This window comes from Pteronotus mesoamericanus, unplaced genomic scaffold (genome assembly GCF_021234165.1).
Source record: "Pteronotus mesoamericanus isolate MK-2021 breed Mesoamerican mustached bat unplaced genomic scaffold, CSHL_Meso_final scaffold_31, whole genome shotgun sequence".
Lineage (NCBI taxonomy): Eukaryota > Metazoa > Chordata > Mammalia > Chiroptera > Mormoopidae > Pteronotus > Pteronotus mesoamericanus.
The window spans coordinates 3,887,790-3,897,092 of NW_026555312.1; the positions used below are offsets into that span (position 1 = coordinate 3,887,790).

Consider the following 9,303-nt stretch of genomic DNA (forward strand, 5'->3'; position numbering starts at 1 on the left):
GCAGCTCAGTGGGGTGATTTTTAAAATTATTTAAATTTTGTTTTTAAAAACTTATTTTATTGAACAAGTATTTTATGCTCTTAGTATAACATTCAAATTGTACAAAAAGGATATATAGTGAAAACTAATTATTCTTCTCTCCCTTTTCCCTCAGTTCCCCTCCCATGGAACTGCTCACCACTCCAACACTAGTGATACGTGTGTGAAATATGAACTTGGCCTGTGCCCTCCCTCCAATCCACAAACGTGATTGAGAGCAGGACATAGGGGAGGCCTCCACAGGGTAAGGGACAGGGAGGAAGAATAGGATGGAGGCGATGGAATGAATAGCATCTGCTACTTACTGTCTCCCTCTGTAGACACAAAGATAGGGGTCAAGGTGATATGAATATTGGAGAGGCCCTGAGTGAGACCCTGGACCCCAGCCAAGCTGGTTTGCAGTGGGTCCTTCCCCTCCCCTCTGCCTTGTCCAGTGCTGGGACTGGGGGCCTTGAGGGCACCCAAAGTTCACTCCCACTGGGAACATTGGTACTCTCCTGATTGACAGAGTCACCTCAAGATCCAAGACCTTGGGACACAAGAGGAGGAAAAGAGCTGAGGGGGTATGGTAAAAATAGCTGACTAATTTAGTGTTATACATGCCCCCTCTGGGGACATGGTCAGGTCATGGGCTGAGGTTACACTTCTAAATGAATGGGGATGATCAGACAGTAGATATAGATGTATGATAATGTTACCGCTTAATTTGCTGTAGGATACTAGGCTCTATCGAGTTACATGAATTACACTTCAGGTACGCATGAGAACTCCTGAAAGTGGAATAGCTTTGAGTACATTACTTACCTCAACTCTTAGCTTGTCAGGAACAGTAATCATTGCCCGGTGTCTATTGCTGTTGCCTACTTGCACCTGCTAACCCATAGCCATGCATGAGTGCATCTCTATCCATGTTGACCAGACTGATGTCCAGATCAGCAAAGCCTGCTGGGAGCTCTTCTGAAAAACGACAAGACTACTGTGGGGAGATGACTCCTTCAACACCTTCTTCAGTAAGGTACTGGCAGGCATGTGTCCAGGGAAGCATTTGTAGACCCAAAACCTACACTCATTGATGAAGTTTGCACTGATAACTACCTCCAGCTCTTCTACCTGGAGCAGCTCATCACAGGCAAGGAAGATGCTGGTAATAACTATACCTGCAGACACTGCACCATTAGCAAGGAGATCTTTGATGTTGTCTTGGACAAACTTTGGAAACTGGTCAACCAATACACAGGTCTTCAGGGCTCCCTGGTTTTCCACATCTTTGGTAGGGGATCTTGTTCTGGGTTCACCTCTCTGCTGATGGAATGTCTCTCTCTCAATTATGTCAAGAAGTCCAAGCTGGAATTTTCCATTTACTCAGTCCCCATATTTCCATAGCAGTAGTTGAGCTCTACAACTCTGTCCTCACCACCCACACCACCCTGGAGCTCTCTGATTGTGCCTTCATGATTGACAATGAGGCATGTATGACATCTGTCATAGAAACTTCAGTACAGGGTGGGGCAAAGGTAAGTTTACAGTTGTTCATATGAAAAATAATACAATAATTAATAAATAATAATACAAGAATAAACTCTGTGTTTCACATACTTAAACCTGTAAACTTACTTTGCCCCACCCTGTATTGACTGCACAAACTACACTAACCCCAACCATCTTATTAACCAGACTGTGTCCTCCATTGCTGCTTCCCTTGGATTTGATGGAGCCCCGAATGTTGATCAGATCAAATTCCAGACCAACTTGATGCCCTAATGCTGCATTAACTTATCTGGTCACATATACCCCTGTCATCTCTGCTGAGAACACCTACCATGAAGAGCTTTCTGTAGCAGAGGTCACCAATGTGTGCTTTCAGTCAGCCCAATGGTGAGAGAGAAAAATTGATGTGTTGTTCCACTTATTTATGCATTTCTTGGTTGATTATGGTATGTACGTTGACCGGGGATCAAACCAACAACCTTGGCATAGGAGGACCATGTTCTAACCAACTGAGCTACCCAGTCAGGGCTTGTTTTGGGTTTGAATTTTAGCTCTGATGCTATTAGCCATGTGACTTGGGGCAAGTTGTTTAACCTTCTGAGACTTCATTTGTCTATAGACTCAGTGGGGATACCCATGAAATACAGCTTCTTTTTCTTAGGTGGTACTGGATGCACTGAGATTTGGGTTCTCAAATGCTCTTAAATGGACTAATTTAGAATAATTTAGATTAAAACAGAATAATTTTCATTAGCCTTTTGCTAGGCGAAAAGGACAATGTAGTAAGTTTTCATTATACTAAATTCATTGAAATATTTAATGTTAAAATATTGACTTACGGTGCCCTGGCCAGTGTGGCTCAGTTGAAGTGTCGTCCCATAAACCAAAAGGTCGTGGGTTTGATTCCTGGTCAGGGCACATGCTTGGGTTGTGGGTTTGGTCCCGAGTTAGGTCTTGTATGAGAGGCAACCAATCAATGTTTCTCTCCCTCTCTCCCTCCCTCCCTTCCCTTCTCTCTAAAATCAGTAAGCATGTCTTTGGGTGAGGATAAAAAGTATATTAAACTATGGTAATAAGATATATTTTTTTAAATGTCCTTACTTAGCTGTATAAGAAGTCGGTGTCTTAATCTAGTCACTGAGGATTTGTGCCTGCACAGGCACAAATATTACGTTTAAGTAACTCCAGCAAAGTAAAAAAAAAAGTGTACCCTCTTTTGCTTTCAGGTCTTCTACCTGGTTAGTGGTTTCTGTGAATTTAGGAAAAAAAACTGAAATTTCTAAAACAAAATTTTAATGTTAGTCTCATACTTCTAATTTGTCCCAAGAGGGAATGTTAGCATTTGGCAGCATCTAGTTTTTTTGTGGCATTTTCTTCTCCATCTGCCTACCATGTCTATCTTTGTCACCCTTCTTTGAATAGTCCAGTGTCTGGAGACTTGGGTTATACAAAACCTTTACAAGGGACACAGATATCAGGACTCAACCTGGTTGGAGTCCCTCTCTCCTCTTTGGGAGGTTTGTCCAGCAGGCAAGGCCAGGAAAAGGGAACTTTGGAGCCAGCACAGCAGGCTCAAGGGTCAGAAAATTTCAGAACCCTCAGGACAGATGGTGACAACGCTGAGGAAGACTTTAGCCTGTGACTTTACATGTAAAAGAGAAAGTAAGAGGGAAAAAGGAAGGTAGAAAGGGAGGGAGGGAAAGGGGGAAGGAATGGAAGAAGGGGATTATTATTTGAGTTAGGCAAGGTCTTTAAATAAAAAATTCATATGTTCCTCCGGAGGAAAAAGAAAAAAAAACTTTAACATTTGGGAGCTAGATGTTGAGTGACACCTGTTGTATTTAGAGGCAGAGCTATTTAAATAGCAGCGCCTCAGGCACCACTTCAGGTACACACAAGCTGTTACTCTGCTCCAGAAACTTGAACAGAGGGGAAGGGGGAAGGGAAAAGGGCCTTGTGAACTAGCTAAAGCCTGCGTTGGGTAGATGAGGCTGCAAGCCTCAGGTGAACTGGTGACTTGGGCAAGAGCACCCTGGAGTAGAACCCTTTGCTCCATTCCTCGGCTTCGTCAGTCATCTAGTTCAGCTCTGAGCCAGCCGGCCAAAGCCAAGGTTTTTACCCCACTGACAAGCTTGCAAAGGCTTTTTTGGTAACCTGCAGTTGCAGATTGTAACTATTTTGATTCTTGTGAATCTTCATGTCAATCAGAGGAGGCTGAAAACCCACACTGGGCCTTTTTGGCAATTTTCTGGGCTGCCCCCTCTTTGGAAAAGCTGGGGAGGAATGTTATGCCAGAATACCTGAGGGTGTTTACCATCATGGCTCTTGGCAGATAAGCTAAAGGTAGAGGAGACATTACTTTCTCTTAAAGGATCTAGGCCCATACTCCCATACTGAAGGCAAGACTGTGGATGGATAGGGGAACATAGCCAGATCCCTCACCAGCATGTGTCATAATATTTGAAAAATCTTGGTGATATTTGGTGTGGAGGTAGGGGGTTTCAGTCACTGACACGCAAAGGATGTGAGTTAGCTAGAGCTGTGTGTTCCAAGAGGGAAATTTAGACTACCATCATCTTTTGTCTAGACTAGCCTCTTAACTAGCTTTCTTGCCTCAGTGGCATCAAAGCCTGCTCCGCTGGCTCACAATTGTTGACTACAGGTGTTTTTTCCTAGCTCTGAATTCAGTGACATTGAATTAATCAGCTTGAAATTGGCCATGGTGGGAGTATTTACACTACAGAAATTGGCAAGTGCCATAGATCAAGACTTGTTTTTCCTGAAAAATCTGATTTATCAGCATTGTACCTCACTGATTCCACTTATGCCCCCCTACATTCTTTTCTTTTCACAGATGCAGTGGTCCATCAACAGATAAAGCTGACCATTGTCACTCGTTGTTTAAACCATCCAATGCCTTCCTATTGCTCTGAAAAAGACCACAGTCTTTACCATGGCTTCTGAGGCCTGCTTACACAGCTTGGCCCCCACAGACCTCCTCTGCCTTTTCTTGCATTCTGCTCCACCTCGCTATATGCACCCTATCAGTTCTTTGTACAAAACTTCAGTCTCTCACCACAAGTTCTTCACACAAGTTCTTTGTTCTACAGTGGATAAGGCCATTTGCTGTTGCTTCCCAAGTATTCAGAAACTTTCCCACATTTCCCAGGCCTCTTGCAATTGGGTGGGGCCATTTGATGAGTTCTGCTGAGTGAGCTGTGAGTAGAAGTGGCACACAGCAGAAGATTTAAGAGCTGAAGTGCTATCTTCCAGTTTTCTCTTCTGCAGCTGCAATTGTAGAGGCCATGTGTTGAGACAGCAGAACCACAAGATGGAGTAACTTGGTTGCTGAGTCAGCTGTCTTCAGAGAGTTGCCCGATTTGTCTGGGCATGAGAGGGAAATAAACATTTGTTCTGTGAAGCTGCTGAGATTCAAGGCAATTTTGTTACTGAAGAAAATAACAATTTAGCCCAGCAGTTCTCAAATATTTGGGTCTCAGGACCCCTTTAAACTCATAAAATTATTTATGATCCCAAAGAGCTTTTGTTTATGTGGATTATATCCAGCAATATTTCCATATCAGAGATTAAAACTGGGAAATTTTAAAAGTGTATATATGTTAATTAATTTTAAAAACATAATAAAACCATTACATGTTAACATAAATAACATATTTTTAGGAAAAAAATTGCTAGCTTCTAAAATAAACTAGTGAGAATGACAGCATTTTACATTTTTTCAAATCTCTGGATTAATTGAAGACAGCTGGATTCTCATTTCTGCTTCTGCATTTAATCAGCCACAATCTGTTTTGTTGTTGTTGAGGTATATGAAGAAAATTTGGCTTCACACAGAAATATAGTTATATAGGGGTGTATTTTAATAGCCTTCCTTAATGGTTGTGGATGCTCTTTTAGATACTACGTAAAAACTTGAGAAGTCATAGTTTCTTAAAAGTTAGTTACGATTTGTATTCTGAAACCATATTAATGAAGTTTTCATACTCTGTTACCTTAAAATCCATTAGGCAGTCTTGCACTTTGAGTGGATCTCTTACCTATGCATGATTTTGTAATCTCATGCATTGGTTATTTGGAAAAGATTGGCTCACTGAGTTACACAGGTTTTCCAAATGTTGACCTATTTCATTATACAATATATTTAAAAATTATGTCAATTGTTATCAGCATCCACCTCTTTGGAATATTTAAGTCTTAGGAATCTATCAAGCTCATGGTACTGGCTACAATTTTTCTAAAACTCTAGTTTTTGTTTGAAGCTTCAGTTTTATATTTGGCAACAAACACCGTCAATTATTTTCCTGGAAGTGACAAGTTCATGATATTCCCTCTCAAAAGGAAGTCTGCCAAAAACCTAAGTTTGAATAACCATAGTTGGTCAGTAGTTTTGTTTTGTTTTTTAAGTAAAAACTGTGTTCCATGATAAAAGCAGCCAGGTCTATTTACAATTCAAAAAATCAAACAAATGGTTTTCCTCAAGACAACCATTGTACTTCTATACACAGTAGAAGTGCTTTATGCATACTTCACATTTGTCACACAGAATATCAAGAAGATGTATACTCAAGGGTGTTGATTTAATGAAAGAAATAACTTCAGCTGCTTAATCAAAGTCATCTCTAAGTGAAGCTGGCTTTTTCTACCCCTGTAAGTACATGGAGTAAGAATACAATGGCTACAAGCACAGCCTGGTGCCACTGACTTGCTTTGTGCTAAGGCCTCAGCAGTTTTACCCCCTAGTGTTTTTATATCATTAGCATAAATGTCTATAAAGTGAAAGGAGACAATAAAATCTTAGTAATGTGTAATTATGAAAATAATTCTGACCTCTCAGAATCCCTGAAAGCATCTCTGGTACCCACAGTGGGCTGAAGACCACACTTGGAGAACCACCCATGTAGCTCATCTTTACCAATTTACTCATACTCTTCTTTCTGGCTTGAACATAACCACCTCCTAACCTTAAATCTCTTCACCAGGCCATCACATTGTAGATGGGATGCCGAGGTTCATGACCAAGTTCTCAGGTGTCCTTCCTTGACTTCCTAGGTTTGTTTCCAAGTTAATAGTCTCACGTAGCTCATGTACACCTTCATTTACCACAACAGTAATTTTACATTGACACCTGCTTCCTCATTAGATTTTAAGCACCAGAAGAGTAGGAATGGTCTTTTGGCTTGTTAGATTTCAGTGTCTAGTGGTGGCATCTGGTCCATAATAGGACTCAAGTCTTAGTTGACTGAATGAATGTGAAAAGGCCTAATGAGGTTAGATTGGGGATCCTGTTGATTTGGGATTAACTAGAAGGACTCTGGGGCCTTGATTAAACTTAAGCTTACCTACAAACGGGTTCCATATAAAAAGGGTAACGTGCCCATGACTGGTATCTAAAATATCTATGTTTAGTTTTTTCTTGTTTCCGAAGGGGCATGTGTGAGTGAGTGAGTGTGTGTGTGTGTGTGTGTGTGTGAGAGAGAGAGAGAGAGAGAGAGAAAGGGAGGGAATTGACCCTGATAATTCTTAATTACCTCTATAATGGGGAGAAGCACCAATAAACCCTGATAATGTTATAAAATTCTACGTTTTTATCCTACCCCATGGAACTTTTAATAAGAGCTGTTAATAAGCAGGTAACTGATGTCCATACCATTGCATTTGCTTCCCCGGTGAAGATGGGTAAGCTCTTTGAGGATAAGGACCATGTCATTCTCTTCCTCTTTTTCTCTCTATAGTGCCCAGCCCAGCACCTGGCATACAGAAAACATTCAATAAATGTTTGTTAAATTGTCATGTGGCAAGAAGTAAGACAACATGACAGAAAAAAGGAAAGGCCAAGGACTTGAGTTGGGGGCTGGCCATCTAGAATTATACAGCCTCACCATCTTCCCTGTGTCCTTTGGGCACAGCCAACCCACCCAATGGGTGCTGTTGGCCATGGTTAGCAGCTGTCAGACCCACCTGTCTCTCATGTACTATATCCAAGATGTCTGGGACCAAAGCACTCCTCCCTGCTGGGGAAGGGTGGGGGCCACACCCATCATTTTCAACCCAGGCTCCACATTAGGTCCTCCAAGAAAGCTTGCCAAAAATACGCTCTCTCTGGGGAGAGCTCTAGGCATCAATATTTTAAAGAGTGCCCAGGCCGTTCTGATACACAGCCAGAATACTGAACCATTTGGCTAGATAAGAAGTAGGGGGACTCAGCGGTTCATGCAGGAATACTTGAAAACCAGGTAATATGTCCCTGGAAAATTAGCATATGGCTGTCGGTCACAGTGATGGCTGTCAGTGCTAGAGGTGAGTGCGTGGGATTGGAACCAGTTCCACCTCCTGCTTCCTGAGCCATGGGGCCACCTCTGAGTGGTCTCAGCCTTGTGCTGCTTGAGTGCTCCTTCCGTAATCTACCTTGATCTCAAAATCTGTTGTTCACACCTTTCAGTCACTTGAACTAGAGGCAAGTGGAGTGGCATGATACCCCAGAAAGACAGGTGTGCGATTAAATTCTGCTTACAATGAAACTCCCCAAGGGGGTCACATGCTGAGCGTGCTGGGAGCCCTGCTTATAATAAGCCCTTGTTTACAGTTCAATTAGAGTTCAATAGCTCAACAACTCCTTTCTCCGGCTTCTGCTCTCCACCCTCCCACCCAACGGTTTCCTTCTAATAGGGTTCTTTAAGCTACTCTCTAATGGTGGGGTGGGTACCCGACCCAGGTCAAGTTATGCCCTTAATGGTGTTTACACAGTCAAAGTAGTTCAGCTTGTTAGACCACGGGAGCTGCAAGGACAGGCAGAGCATCTGCTCAGGGCTCTGTTAAATTAACCTTTCGTCAGTTTGCCCTAATTGATCCAATGCTTCACTCCCAGGGCATTCCAAGTATTTAAAAGCGTGCAATAAAAGATCTGTCTAGTCTGTAACCATGGAGGTTTAAGAGAGCTGCTTTAGTATTCCTTTTGAAATATCTCACTGAATAAAAAAGTATTTAGGAGATATCGGGCTGAGCACAAATTAATTTATTTAGGGTGAAATTAGTCTCTAAACTGTGGACCAAAAATGAATGAACATGAAAGATCTTGTTTTATACTCAGGAAAGAATAGCTGCAACACTGACCACTCTTCACGTGGTCAGAACGTTTGTAGGAACCTCTATGTTGCCATCTGTAGCAGAACATGTGGTGACTTCAAAGTGCCAACAAATGGAATTCATATGTCAGAGGTGTGTAGACTTCAGAGAACTGTCCCAGGCTCAGTTTGGGCTCCAGCTCTGGCCTGAGGCTTGCCAGCCAGAGGACAATGGAAGGGATGGCACGTGATCTGGAATGAGAGCCCTGGGTTAAAAGCGCAGCTCTCACACCTTGGAGAGAGGTGTTAGCCTCTCAGCCTCGTTAGGCTTCCATGTTCACATCTGGAAAATGGAGATGATAACAGCATCTGCCTTCCAGGATTGTCATAAAGATGAACAAAGATAACACCTCATAAGAATACATGTTAGCAAAACAAAACAAAACAAAAAACCAAAGCAAGACACAACAAAACCCAATCACCAAACAACAAAAACAAGAAATCCTGAAGAATCATGTATAATTTTTTAGCTGCTTAAAACCTCCACTGCTCCCTTTTTTTCCACCTTATTTGCAAGCTTGCTAGTTTCACTGACCTAAAAAAAACAAAAACAAAAAAAACCCCTATAATTAAATAAATATGTTATAGGACCCTAAAGTTCAAGTGCCCACAGTAAATTCAGAACAAAACTGCA

General features: G+C 41.9%; 1 pseudogene; it reads left to right on the forward strand.

Annotated features, from left to right (window-relative positions):
- Positions 1-925: 925 nt before the first annotated feature.
- LOC129085757 (tubulin alpha-1B chain-like) lies at positions 926-3,169 on the forward strand (annotated as a pseudogene).
- The last annotated feature ends 6,134 nt before the right edge of the window (positions 3,170-9,303 follow it).